Here is a 15,585-nt window from a genome sequence, read left to right on the forward strand (position 1 = left end):
ATTCAAAAGTTTAAATTCGGTAAGAATTTTTTAATGTTTTTGAAAGAAGTCTTTTATGCTTACCAAGGGTGCATTTTTTAATCATAAATGCAGTAAAAACAGTAATAATGTGATTATTAAAAAAATAACTGTTTTGTATTTTAATGTATTTTAAAAAGTAATTTATTCCTGTGATAGCAATGTTACATTTTCAGCATCATTACTCCAGTCTTCAGTGTCACATGATCCTTCAGAAATCATTCTAATATGATGATTTGCTGCTCAAGAAACATTTCTTAACATCAGTGTTGAAAACGTGCTGCTTAATAGTTTAGTGGAGACCGTGATAAGTTTTTATGAATAGGAAGTTTAGCAGGTTAGTTATGACCATGAAATATTATTTCCTACTTGCTTGTCTTTTGGATGTTTTGGAGGGTCATTCTCATTATAGAGAGAAATCAGTTTTTCCAGAAAACAAAGAACGTCAAATTTAAAAGCATATACATATCTGCTAAAATTCATTCTTTCATCTAACTTCCACATAATAATGATGTCTTTGTCAAACCTTTCAACAGTTTTTTGGCATTGTGATATTTTCATGACAGTTAAAAGGAACATTCCGGGTTCAATGCAAATTTAACAGCCAATGTGGAATACTGTTTATAAAAAAAGAGAAATGGCAAACAAATTAAGGTTAAAATGTGAGGCAACTGCACTGAAAATTAATTGGTACAGGATTGAAGAGCAGGAATGTGAAGAATTTAATAAAAGCACTTGCATTAATTTATCAGTTAAAACTGTTCTGTCGTCATGGCAACAAAGTTGTAAAATTGTTATTGCAAAGTAACGCACATATTGTTTATGTCTTTTGCTGAACTATAGAAACAGTGAGTATTATTATCTCCACTCACTTCCACTGTAAGTGCCTCACTGTAACCCAGATTTGCTATTTTTTTTTGTGGTAATCACTAAATTCCACAAATGCTGTTGATTGAGCTTGACTTGTACTGAACCCCAAATATTTCTGTCAAGCATATTTTCTTCCACATTTTCTTATGCCAAACTGGATAAGGGAGATCAAGAGTGCATTGCATTGTGGGATATTGGTCATCTGGGTTTAAATTGCATGCAAAACATTGGCATAATGCGCACAATATACATACTGTAGTTTGAGTATTATGGTATGCTATCCCATAGCATGTGATTAATTTGTTACACTGTAAGTGGAAGGTCGGGTTGCGCACACAACATTGTATACATACTGTAATCTGTACTGTAATACTGAATGACACCACTAACTCCCCTTGCTCTCTTTTTCTATCCACTTGACTTCTTAATTAGTCTTCTGTCTTGCACTACCTTGAAGTGAGGGAGGAAAATAGAAGTATATTTGGAGTGGTGTGACTTTTATCTGGTCATTTAGATAGCTTTTCTGTAGCTTTTATGTAGTAGAGCTGAGAGAAGTATCGAATATTTATGATATATTCACAATCCCTTATGACTAATATTATCAATTATCCATTGACAACGCTGTCAGAGGTTTTGGAAACGAATAACCGCTTCTAGAAATTGGTCAGTTACTGTCTCACAATTGCCAGATTAATCGGCCAATATAGCGTACACACTCTGTATGTGTGAACACAAACATCAACACTACATTCATATCCACACGCACACAATCTGCCAACAATAAATTCCCACTAACTGCCGCCTGAACGAGACAATATGCTTCTCATCTATCTTTCTCATTTCCTCCAATATACACAAGCCCATCCACGCGCACACAGCGAGTGCTCTCAGCATTACTTCTCATAACACTTCCTCTAAATCCTTATGAGACACCCAATTGCATTTAAGCCTAATCTTTAGTTTAAGTGAGGCTGCTCTAAAAAGGCTTTAAAGCGCATTCTGACTGCAGGGCATCGGCACGCAGGTTTGCACTCGAGAGCAGCGCTCAAATCCACTCTTTAGTGAGAATTAGCTGAAAAGCTGCACGTTTGTAAGACATACACTGGATTTTCGGCTTAATGCATTTTCTCTTTGGTAAAGAAAGAGAAGACTTTGTGCAGCATGCTGTAAAACTAAACCGTAGTCTTTTATGAACGTGTGATCAGAATAACGGCTCGATCTGTATTCTGTGTTAAAAAATGAGCAAACAAAGTGCTGTTTCTCCAGGTGTGTTCAAATGTGTGCATGTTTTTTTCTTCTTCTTTTGAACTGGCAGTGAATAGATGCTGATTTTACAGGGGGTTTTTTCAACTGCTTACACACAAAATACTTACTTTCACAATTTCTGAAACCTGACACTCAAACACCAGAACCACACACCAAATGTGCAAAACCATACACTTATTCAATTTGTTTCAATTTCATAAAACACATTTTGCAAACCGCAACACACAATTTTCTATGTAACACACATCTTTTTTCAAACACAACCTATCAAAATGCCACACTAATTCATCAGTGCCTCACACTAACTCCTCACATGTGCAAACACTCATTGCTTTACTTAACACCAAACGATCATCGCTATAGGCCTTTAAATAGGCCAAAGGTCAAGTTATAGGTTTTTTGGACTGTGTAATACTGTATTCACAACCGCATTTGTGTAAAAAAAATAAAAAAAATAGTTTAGCTTACAGTAAAAGAAAAAAAAGTTTGGTGCAATCTTGCTTTTGTGTTTACCATGAATTTTTCAACATCTCTCTGCAAATTACTTTCAGTCCTGTACAGAAATGTACATAGGAGCTCATGAAAGAAGAGCTTTAGGTTTTGAAAAACTGTGTGTATATGATATATAGAGGAATATAATATTATGGCAAAGGTGTTTGCAATGTAAGACAAATGTTTGCTTTTGAGATGTGTTTGTGATATTTTGAATGCAGTGCTTCATTTTGCAAGAGATGTGAGGCATTTTGCATTTTGTGTCTGCAATTCTTGGATTTGTGTGTAAAGTTTTGAAAAAAAAGAGGCAAAATTTTGAAAGTGTGTGTAAGCAGCAAAATTATAAGAACAGGCCGCTAGATGTAATACAACTCATCCATTGAATGGATCATATTTTCCTTGATCTTTGGAGATGAGAGATGAACATTGTACTATGAAAAAGTTGAGAAGTGAGAAACTTTCTGAACTCAAAACTTCCTGCAAAACCGTCTAAAATGACCATTTATTGAAGCTAAAATGTGGATTTCACTGCAGGATGGTTTGAGTTAAAACATGAGCACACTACTTGAGAAATGGAGAAAGATAGACTTGTAAGGATAGAAAAATGAAGGGGCGTATGATGGGACAGTACAAATGAAATGAGGGATGATGGAAGAGTTTCATTGTTTCTTAGCTGTTACATCCCTAAAATGAGAGGCAGAGTAGCAGAAGAGAGATGGATTCAATCAGTGAAAGGGTTGAATGTCTTGTTCTTCAGTGACAGAGGAATTGAATGGCAGAGAGTCTGTCTTTCTCTGTATGAACGTGTGTGTGCTGAGATGAGCAGGAGTGAGTCTCATTACCGTGACCAAACGGGATCTGTGCTCGCAGAACTTCACAGGTTTTCTTCAAAATTGTAGTGCCGGTCATTCACAAAGATGCATTTGATGTAAAGAAGTATTTGTGCTAGTTTGATTTAGCTTTCAATTATGATATTATGATATAATTAATGATATTCTTTGCTCTGCTTAACACATTTTATCATGTTTAAATACATTCTGAAGATGTCTGCAAATTTTCCTTCATAATCAAAACACTGAAAAGAAAAAGTCAACATATTTCAGCCGGGGCTGGCCATCAGTTGATATTGGATTGGTGGTTATAGACTGATCTCAGTTCAGTGGTAAACTCTGGGTACTTGTGGCTCTTTAGCCTTTTTAAAAATGTCCAATAGTAAACACAAATACACTATACCGTTTAAAAGTTTGGGGTCAGTAAATTAATTGTTTTTGAAAGAAATGAATACTTTTATTCAGCAAGGATGCATTAAATTGATCAAAAGTGACAGTAAAGACATTTATAATGTTACACAATATTTTAAATAAATGCTGTTCTTTTGAACTTTCTATTTGTCAAAGAATCCTGAAAAATATGTATCACTGTTTCCACTGTTAGCAGCACAACTGTTTTCAACATTGATAATAATCAGAAATGTTAGCAGCAAATCATCATATTAGAATGATTTCTGAAGGATCATGTGACACTGAAATGATGCTGAAAATTCAGCTTTGATCACAGGAATAAATTACATTTTTATTAAAATTTACATTTATTAAAATGGAAACAATTATTTAAAATTGTAATAATATTCACAATATTATAATGTTTTTTTATGATCAAGTAAATGCAACATTTGTGAGCATGAGAGACTTCTTTCAAAAACATTAATAAATCTTACCAACCCCAAAACTTTTGAACTGTATTGTAGATAAATAAATTCTGTTAATTTTGTCATTTTTCAGATAGTCTTTTCCATCACAGTGCCATATCCAGCATATCTCAATTTTTTATGTATTATGTTTGGTATATTTGATATCATTCTGTGGTGGAAATGACTTTTAAAAAAATAGTAATAAAATGAAAGATTTTTCGTCTTGCTAATTTGAAAGCTAGATTTGTATATATCCTAAATGCACACAATTAAATAATAATAGGAGGAAAAAAAATCTTTATTAGGTGCAAAATAATATGGTTGTGGTTGAATTGATTATCTTTTTTTGTTTAAAAATTAATATACATTATTTTAAAATGTAATAATTAAAATTTTTATGATTTTTTATATTTTTATGCGAGTTTATATCTTGCAATTCTGACTTTATAACTCGCAATTAAGACTTTATATCACGCAGTTGTGAGAAAAAAGTCAGAATTTTGATATTAAAAGTCATATTTGCCTTTTTAATTTTTTTATTCTGTGGTGGAAACAAGCTTCTATAGTAATGTAACCTTTGTAAAACAAAAAGAAAACAGCTGAGAGAGAGAGCAGATCTCAGTGCATTCAGAGCAGCCCACTACATCTACATGTCTATGTGTGTGTGTGTTTGTGTGTTTCATGAATTAACATGTGTTCAGCGAGATGCGTCTCTCTGTGTACGTGAGTATAATGTAATTTAAAATCTCTCCGAGTATGAAGCTGAATGTAATAGTTAGATTAGATGTGTGTAATGAGATTGCAGCACACACACACACACACACACACACACACACACACACACACACACACACACACACACACACACACACACACACACACACACACACACACACACACACACACACAGAGAATCCAGAATGAATCTCTGTAATGAATAGCCAGATGATCTCTCTGTGCATTTAGTCTTATGAACCGCTAAGAGCTGTTATTGCTTTCATCAGACTCTCTGTAGCTGTAAAGTAGAGAGGAGGTTATTGAATTTGCTTATGAAAAGCTGATTGTCTTCTGTATTACCACATCTCACTGTAGTGTACGTGTGTGTGAGAGCTGGAGTGTAAGGCCTGAAGCATACTATAAGTATGTGTCAGAACGCAATTCATAGTGTGCATTGCATTCTCAGCCACAAGGGGCGCTATAGCAAACCTAACTCTTCCTGACTCTTCTTCCACAGTCCCTTTTCTTTTTCATCCAGTCAGTGAACAGGAAATGCCATTCGCAACCTATTTTACGTCGATAATTTGATTTTACTTTATAGATAATTCTGATAGAAACAGGACACTCAGTGGGAAAAAACAAAGGATAGGACTTGATTTTATTGGGAAGTGATTGGATTGTGAAAAGTGCTCTATATAATGGTAGATTGAAGGGAGGCCTCAGTGACGATTACAAAGACAAATGTGCGCCAATGAACCGTTCATAACAAAACCAGGAATATGTTTTTAGAACGGAAAGGTCAATTTTGATATGTTAAAATGTTAGTTTGACTGATTTACTGATAGCCATCCTCTTTTGCCTAATTCAGAAACGGTTAGATGGTATCGTGTAAATTGGCTACATACATTTATTTTGTCATTTTTCTGAAAGTTATTTCCATCGCAGTGCCATTTAATAAAATTGAGTAATATGGCAGACTTCTTTGTCTTGATATGGCGATTTTAAAAAGCATGTTTTTTATATATCCTAAATACACAATTAAAAACCTTTAAATGACAGATTTGATTTGTGTAAAAATTGAAATAAATATTTTTTACACAATAAATATCGAAATGGTTTAGGATTATTTTAGATTTTGATATTTTTCAAATGCTGGATTTGATATATTTTAAGATTGTAAGGCGTGGTCTTTAGAGTAAAACAATAAAATCCAAGACGGCTGTAATGTAAACTTCATATAACCAAAAGAAAAGTCTCTCGATTAGCATTTGCAGTTTGATGAATGTGATATTGCTCAGATGTTGCCAGAGGATTTTGGTCCAGAGTTCTCAGTTATGATTTATTTAAGTACAGTATCAAATTTATCTGAGATGTTTCTCCTAAATACTTCAGGAAAAAAGCTGCTGACCTGAGAATAGAGCTGTAAATATAATGTGAACAGTAGCTCAGATCATTTGGCCTTGTAAGAATTTGGTTAAAAAAAAATGAGTTCACATTAGTGCTGCACAATTCTGGATAAATTGAGAATCTTGGGGCATGGGAAGATGTTTTTGGTTGGGGTGTGTGTGTGTGTGTGTGTGTGGTTCACCACATTTGAATAAGAAGCAATATTGAGTCTATAAAACTCCATGAAGCACAGCTAGCGTATCATTTGACTGCACATCACATTTTTGACATAATTGATACTGCTTGCAAGTGTAATGCAACGGACCGGTCTACGGGACATAAATTAAGTCTTTAAATAAAAGGGTTATTGAGCCTTTTACACTGTCATATACAATAAAAGAGCCTGCACAGTGACAGGAAATAAAAATGAACACAAAAAACCTGCCTACCTTACACAACTTCAAAAAGATGAATCAGCGTTTTTGAACAAGTCTCTCATGAATGATTCACTCGAGTCAGTGAGTGAGTCACTTGTCGCCACCCACTGGCTTAACGATGTAATTGATACAATCGTTATTTGATGTGGCAAGTTACTTTCAAAAGGTGATTTGGTTTATTTTGATCGTTATCGTAGACATCAGTGTTTGTATATCCGAACACAAGTTCTGAAAAGTGAAGCCAAAACATTTCGATCGCCCATGTGTCTGGACCAAGCGGGAAGGAAGTCGACCGGAAGTTGACGCCGGCCGCGTGCCACCATCTTGTAGCAGAACTTCACCTGCAGTTAGCATCCCATTGACTCCCATTCATTTTGGCGTCACTTTGACAGCGAATAACTTTACATCTGAGGCGTTTGAAGACTCCATTTGTCCATTATTTATTTCTAAAGAAACACGACAATGTATAAAATGCTCCATTACCTTGTAGCTTATGTTATGGCCCCGTAGAAGCAGTTTTTGTAAAAGTAGGCTAACGATTGCGTCATAACCACGCGACTCTCTGTCGCACAGTAGAGAGATTACCGTATGGACGGGAGGATAAGCTCGCGGGCAATCGGGGAGACGTGGAGGCAAAATGACAAAATAATTAATCAGAATACCTAGCAAAAGTTTCTCCTGCTCCTATATGGACAGCTCCTACTCACACTCTCCGTCTCTGCAAGTTTCGGAAGGGAATGATTCAGATTTCCCATGCCACAGCCACTAGAAGACAGACGGGTTGCTCACGTCACATCTACGTCGTCAAGCTCTGTTTGAGTCTGCGCGTCAGGAATGGAAGTCCTAAAACATCGCTAAAAATGGGCTTCACTTGTCTCAATTGAGTTCCAATGAGATGGCTCTGTCCACTTCTTATACTGTCTATGGTCTGGACGCAGTATAACTCCGCCCTCTCCATGTGATCTAATGGGATGTGAGACGAACTAAACAATCAAATTACACTTAATAACAATCAACTTACACAAATACATTTTTTCCAAAGATGGTTTCTGTCATTTTAGGTAGTTTTTATCACGCTTATGTAAGTTCAAGTGTTTGTTTTATTTAAAATAAGTTTGGTTTTAGTTAGTTATTTGATGCTATAAAAATGATTGTGTGACATCATGATTGACAGCTGTGATTGACAGCTTCTCTGAGTGAAGTAGCCACTGAGGCACCAACTGACCTTTTTATGGATATTCGGGAGGAGATTGGAGCTTGAAATTGAATTTCTATATTTCCATAACTTTATTTCACACCGACATAATGAGTTGTTCTGCAGTAAACTGTACTTACTATTGTAGACAAGAGAGTGAAGGTGCGTCGTCCATCTTTTTTTACAGTCTATGATCCGAACTATAAACTTTTATCTCAGTACTTCTGTGATAATTTATTTATTTGTAACACAGAAATAATGATACTGTGTGGTTGAAAAACTGTTTGTGAAGCTGTTTTAAACATGTCAATTGTTTGGTCAGTGACCGAGCAAACGTAGATCTGAATGTTCCGGTTCGATTTTGTCAAAGGTTTAATAGTCACAGGAAAATCGTTGGGTATATTTATTTAGGAGTACGATCGTGTGAGTGTTTGAATCGAGATCGCTAATCGAGCAGCTCTAGTTCACATTGAGATCTCGGACTTTTGATCGCAGACTCTAAACTCACGCAATGGAGATTTATTGCAGCGTTGTCTCAGGAGAAGAATCTGTGAGCAATCTTCCACAAGTGTCTCCATTTAATCTCATTTCTCTCCAAGAGAAACAAAAGAGATTTCATTTGTGATTTTTCTTTCATGTGTGCACACAACTACCTGATCTAGCGTCAGGACCGGACGTGGAATATCACTGTGTGTATGTGTGTTTGAAAGGCCATTTTATGATTGATCATTCTGTGATGATATATGCAGTGTCTGTTCCTCTGAAGTTTCCTCCCCCTTCTTCTTTCTCTCATTCTCTATCTTTTTCTTTATTCTCTCTCTGGTGTATGATATTTCTCCAAATGCAATACATATTTATGACTTGCTTTCACTCTCGTCCGCTCTCTGAATTATAACCCTGTTTATTCGTGAATTAAGTCCTTTACCGTGTGTATAGATCAGTTTCTTTGGGACTAGAGCCACACTCCAGTCTGATTAATCATATTGTCCTTTTCCTGCTCTCACACACACACACACACACACACACGCACGCACACACACACACACACACACACACACACACACACACACACACACACACACACACACACACACACACACACACACACACACACACACACACACACACACACACACACACTAGTGTGAACATAGGAGCAACTCTGAGTTAATTTGCGAGTGATTCTCAGGATGTGAATGTTTTCTCATGTATAATGAATCTACTCACTGCGTCTGAGAGCTGCACTGGTTAAGACTCTCATATGTGATTGATTTGACAGAAATAAGACAAAAAAATATTTGTTGTATATAAACAAGTTGTAGTTTTGTCATAACTTAAATCAGCATATTATGACTTCACATGTTTATGCAATTTATACTTTTTGTAGAAATTTTGGGATTTCTTTTTTAATTTTCAGTGTAGTAAATAAAAAAAATACTTGCACCATAAATCTTTAAAATAACTTCCACAAGCAACACTTATATATATATATATATATATATATATATATATATATATATATATATATATATATATATATATATATATATATATATTTTTTTTTTATTTTATTTATATGAATATAGTTTATATTTTTAGTTTATTATTATTATATGTCTTATTCTCACCAAGGCTGCATTTATTTGATAAAAAATACAGTAAAGACAGTAATAAATATATTATATATTAATATATTTTTACAAATAAGATAAATGTTTTCTGTTTGATTTCATTTTAAAATGTAATTTATTCCTGTGATCAAAGCTGAATTTTCAGCATCATTACTCCAGTCTTCAGTGTCACATGATCCTTCAGAAATATGATGATTTGCTGCTTAAGAAACATTTCTTATGATTATCAATGTTAAAAAACCACATGTGCTGCTTAATATTTCTGTGAAAACCATGAATTTTATTTATTCATTATTTTTTTCCATCTGACCATCGGACTGACCAACTGCACTTACATACAGTGATGACTTTTTCGACTTGTTTTCTGTAATGGACAGACTCCACTTAACTTTTTTTTTTACACAAACTGAAGAATAAGTCTAAATAATTGTCTGTGGTATTTCGACAACACGCCACAGGTGCTGTTCATAGACCTTAACCTGTATTTAGGAAGATTCCTTTAGAGACAGACCACTACTGTATATCAGATGAATTTTCAATACCACACCTTAAGAGCGTTTCAGGACACATTCGTCTTACTGTTAGACATAAATTAACACACCATACCTTTAATATTTTATCAGCATCCCTCATTTGCAAATGCAATATAACACGCCACTGACATTCCCCGCGATTTCTTTAAACACATCTGTTCCACAGTCAGTCTCTCCCGGGACGTCTAAAATCGAGATAGTTGCATTCGTGACAGTTTTCCAGTAAATCTGGTCTGTAGCCTGTCTATAAGCATTCCTCCTGTGTGTGTGTTCTGTTTTGACACAGCAATATCCCTCTTGACACTTTCCTAAATAAACCGTAATAGATATCACAAAAAAGCTAGCCTTCTCCTCATTCCACAGCCACAAACCATTTAGGAAGCTGTCAGCGGTCGCGCGCTTTAGCACGGCGGTTCTGCAGAGGACACGCAAACCAAGTCTGAGCGCACATTAGCACAAAGTGCCGCGGGGTTTTGCTGTATGCTTCAATAACATGTTTCAGTGATGGAGAACAGCTTCCATAGAATACTAATATCGTTTTTGTGTCCACACTGGAAATTGCTGTATGATTCACAGGCTTTTACAAGACAAGATCTGTCTGATGGTTTCTGTGTGTCTTTCTGTTTGTGCTTGCGTTGTAATTTAAGGAAGTATTTCTATCAAAGGTTTTCTATCAAACTGATTTCAACTGAATAATGACTGTTTACTATAGACTGATTATTCTAAAGCGCTAAATAAAGGTGACTTGACTTGAAATATGCTGTATAGCAGATTCAGGCACTTAAACTATGTTAATTATGACACGATTATGTTTATGTATGGCACATAGAACACAGTTAGAAGAGATCAGAATGATGCCAATATCATTACAGTTCAGTGTTTTAAGGAAAAACCACATCACAGAATTCATCAAATCCATTGCTTACACTTAGCACTTGTTGTATTTCTTCTGAAATGATGTCACTTCCTGGATGATGATGATGATGATGATGTCATTAAGGAACTGGCTTCAGTTAGTTAGGACTAGAATATTGTTGGCACACTTTCTGTCATATCACAATATTCTCATGAAAAATGGTTTGAAACATTTCAAAAGCTAATTTTCTTATTAAATTGACAGTTTTTCAAATGAGAATTTTGACATTGTTGCAGCAAATATATAAATCATCCACACACACACTTTATGATTGACTGCCTCAGCAGTGGATAGATACACAAGCCCACCGAGTTCTTATAGAGACCTTTGCTGATTCATTGGTTAAACTCTGTGCTTATCGATCACATTATACACACATACCCTGACTGGAGATAAATTATTCAGAGCTGTTAAATAGGCATTCTTAATTATTCACAAGCTGCTCTGATGTAATTAATATTGTAGAGTTGTGTGACAGTCTGACTATTTCTTTCTTTCTTTCTTTCTTTCTTTCTTTCTTTCTTTCTTTCTTTCTTTCTTTCTTTCTTTCTTTCTTTCTTTCTTTCTTTCTTTCTTTCTTTCTTTCTTTCTTTCTTTCTTCAACCTGCGGGTTGTATAAAAAGGTTTGCATGCTGACATTGATGGAGTGTGTAGTTTGGGTCTTTGGTGGTCTTGAGGAAGGAAGAATGTGTGCAGATATACATTTATAATATTCATCAAAGAACCGGCTTCCACAAGCAGCACAACTGTTTTCAGCATTGAGAATAATAACAAATATTTCTTGTGCAGCAAATCATCATATTAGAATGATTTCTGAAGGATCATGTGACACTGAAGACTGGAGTAATGATGTTTTGCATCACAGAAAGATTGTATTAAAACAGAAAATGGTTATTTTAAATTGTAATAAAATTTCACAATATTACACTTTTAACTATGTTTCTGATCAAATAAATGTAGGGTCTGTGAGCATATATACATGAATACTGAATGTTTTTGCATTTTATTATGACTTATGCACTATATTTTACACTCAAATATTTTAATCTATATTTAAATTTAAGCCAAAAATATTGTTGACAGTATATTAAATACAATCTTTATCGCTTAAAGTCGCCATGAAATCAAATTTTACAATTCGTATTTTTATATGTAATATTGTAGTGTTTATTACAAATGATTTATCTGTGAACTTCATTAATTTTAAAAAATTCATGTGCCCTTATATTCTTTAATCAAATATGTTATCCTTCCCTCCCCCCTCGAAACGACTTCTCTTCTCTTCCTGTCATGTGCTATGGCGCGAGGGCGTGGCAACTCCCCTCAAACCGTTAGTCTGCTATGAGCGAGAGATGGAGAGGAGGAGCGCTAAAGTAAAACCCTGCCCTCTATTCAATATTCCATTTCACTTGGAAATACGTCACAACACTGGAGAAAAGTTGTTTGTAACTTCCGGTTCATGGCGACTTTAAGCATTTTAAACTGGAAGTTTGACATATTGAGAGAGGTTCTTCAATATGATTGAATGTTGGTGTTTAGGCTATATTGTGTTTGTATATTGTGCCTAGCAACTGCATAGCAGTGATCTAAAAACACACCTTTGCAACCAAATAGCAACGTCCTGGCAACCACCAACAACACTCTGACTCTAACATCATGACCGTAGCTTTAGAACGGCTGTTATTAATAATAACACAATAATAACAAAATTTTAATATCTAGATGTTTTTACTCTCTCTTTCTAACTGTTTGTTAACAAGAAGTGATGCATTATAGAGACTGACATCTTCGCTCACAGTATCTGAACTTGGTGAGAAGTCAAGTATTTTTTCATGAAGTGTTCAACATTCAATTACTAAACCTCTCTGGACGAGCCGAGGGCTTCAGATCAAAAAGAAATGAAAAAGAGTGGGCAAAAAATGGAGAAGCCTTGGAAAAATAACAGAACACTTCAAACACAGGACCAGTTGTTCTCCTCAGAGTGTTACTAGATAAGACAGGAGATGACATGGTATAGAGCTGAGTGTGTAGACAGAACTTGTGGACATCCTTGATGTTACAACAACGTGTTCGGTCTGTAGCGGGAAGACAGTGGCTGTGTTCAGAGCCGCATGCTATCATACTGTAGCTCAATCAGTATTCAGTATTGCATAGCACTAGCAACAGCAACGTCATAGGTTTGATTCCCAGGGAATGCATCAACAAATGAAATGTATACCTTAAATGCAATGCAAGTTGCTTTGAATAAAAGCATCTGCCAAATGCATAAATGTAAAGAAATGTATATTTCTGTATACAGTATTAGGGTTGCAAGGTATATTCAGCAGTTTGTTTATCAAGTTATTGATTGAGCAGCATCAATAATAAGGTATCAAAGCTAGTATTGTATAAAATTTTTGATATGGAGTTAATTCTATGGCATACCACTGTTTGAAATGTTTCATATACAGTACATGTTTCATGTACTATTTGAAGCAGTAACGGTATACACCATATACTTTGCAGTAAGCAGTATATCAAATTTAGCACATGCAATCAAAAGTAATTTCTAAGTTGTTTGTAAACCATTCCAATCAATACAACATTACGCAACGACACTCTTGAGAATGGATGTTATTAGTTAACATGATTTGCCCTGGCCATGCGGTCTTGATTATGTCAGCAAAGAAAAAAATAAAAAAAATAAATGATTACTTTACATTATATGTAAATGATTACATACAAAACGAATACGTTTTATGAAAAATACGTTTTATGCTTTTTTGTTTAGAATCATGTACTTTTTAAAAATCTCCCTGTAGTCAATAATTTTATCTCTTAAAACTCATCTTTTATCACCAAAATTTACAACAAATTTAAACGATTTTTCCTGTGAAAAAAATTCTTCATGCCATGAATATGCAAATTGTCCCCACCTCCATTCACTCGCACCAGCTCAGAGATCCACTCGGTCGGTCAACTTTTACTGAAGTAAACGCTGCACAGTGGCATCGCTCTTAACAATGTCAGACACATAACGGTAATTAATATGATTAGCCTTTTGCTTTATCAAACAGCTAATAATGTGTTGCTAATGTTACACAAACCATGTTCCCGTTGTCATTTGCCATATCAGTCTGCCTTCTAAAAATCAGCATCCTTAGAAACACTTTGAACAACTTTGAACGTCAGTGGAGAAAGGCATATAGTTAACATCATAATATAAATCATATACACAATTTACCCGCTATGTTGCTAAATGTACACGATTTTTCATATCAGCAGAAAAAAATACCGGATAACCTGGCTTCTCTTGAGACTCCTCTGCTAGTTTGCTGTTAATGATATGCTAAAGCCCGCCGGCACGTTGACCTGATTGGTTACAAGGTAGTTTGTGATGTCAGAAACACCAGCGATTTCAAACAGCTGTCTTTGGTTCACTGCAGTTTTAAGGAGAAAATATTCAGCAATGGTGTTGACTTATGAATTTGCACATGGTTTGTATATTAAAAACACAACACAGACGTATAAACAACATTAAAACTTGATTTTCACCACAGGGGAACTTTAAACCACGATTAAGCCTGCACACAGTTTGAGAAGCAGCGTTGTATGTGGTTAATTTAGCAATATTTATGTCTTGAAGATGTGTTATTGAGGTGAAATCTTGCTATATGTTGGATATAATCTCATTACGTTCTTCAAAAATGCCTTCTGGGAAACTCAGCACAGCTCAGAGTTTAAACTTCAAAAGTAGAGGGCAGTTTCATCTTGGTGTCTCGTACAGACACACTTGAGTGTGATGTGCCGTCGCAAACTCACGTTCTGTGGCACTGATGACGTGTGTGTTGTGTTTACTGTGCGTGTGTGTCTGTTCACTGAAAGGAGCCGGAAGCCTCTGAGACAGGGTTAGTGAAAAGAAATGAGTGCATGTTTTTTTTCCCCTTGTCCTCTTTTTAGCACTGCGATGGCCAGAAAATCTTCTTTCTTCTCCATCCAGGTGTTTTTTTTCTCTCTTCTAGATCGATCTAGGGCATGATAGAGCCATCATTTATCAAAGCTGATCTTACTGGATCTTTCAAGGATAGACCGTGTTCTCACAGTTGAAGCTTTCCAGCGGCTGTATGACAATTCTCTGGCGTGCTCACCTTCAGTTGTAGGCATTCCAGGAATAATGAGCCGCTGTCACACCACATCTAATTACGGTGAGCATTCATGCTGCGTTAGGCAGTGAAAGCTGGGGTCAGGAGACCGTTGCTGCGGGCCATGCCGGCTCGATGCACCTTGCTTGCACCCGGACGCGTGAGGAAACATGCGGTTCATTCAGCAGTCTTTAATCAGCTGGTTTCTCAGAGCCTGTCCCAGAGTGCATGAGACTTTAAGAGAATGATAGACTGTGACTAAGATTGATGATGCTGCAGAAAAGAGGGTGAATATGTTTAGAGCAAGATATTC

General features: G+C 35.6%; 1 protein-coding gene across 1 annotated transcript in view; it reads left to right on the plus strand.

Moving 5' to 3' along the window:
• Nucleotides 1-15,585, plus strand: part of mdga1 (MAM domain containing glycosylphosphatidylinositol anchor 1) — a 203,208-nt gene that overhangs the window by 14,462 nt on the left and 173,161 nt on the right. The gene's annotated exons all lie outside the window — the stretch shown is intronic.

The sequence above is a fragment of the Abramis brama genome (genome assembly GCF_963993115.1).
Source record: "Abramis brama genome assembly, chromosome: 19".
Taxonomy (NCBI): Eukaryota; Metazoa; Chordata; class Actinopteri; order Cypriniformes; family Leuciscidae; genus Abramis; species Abramis brama.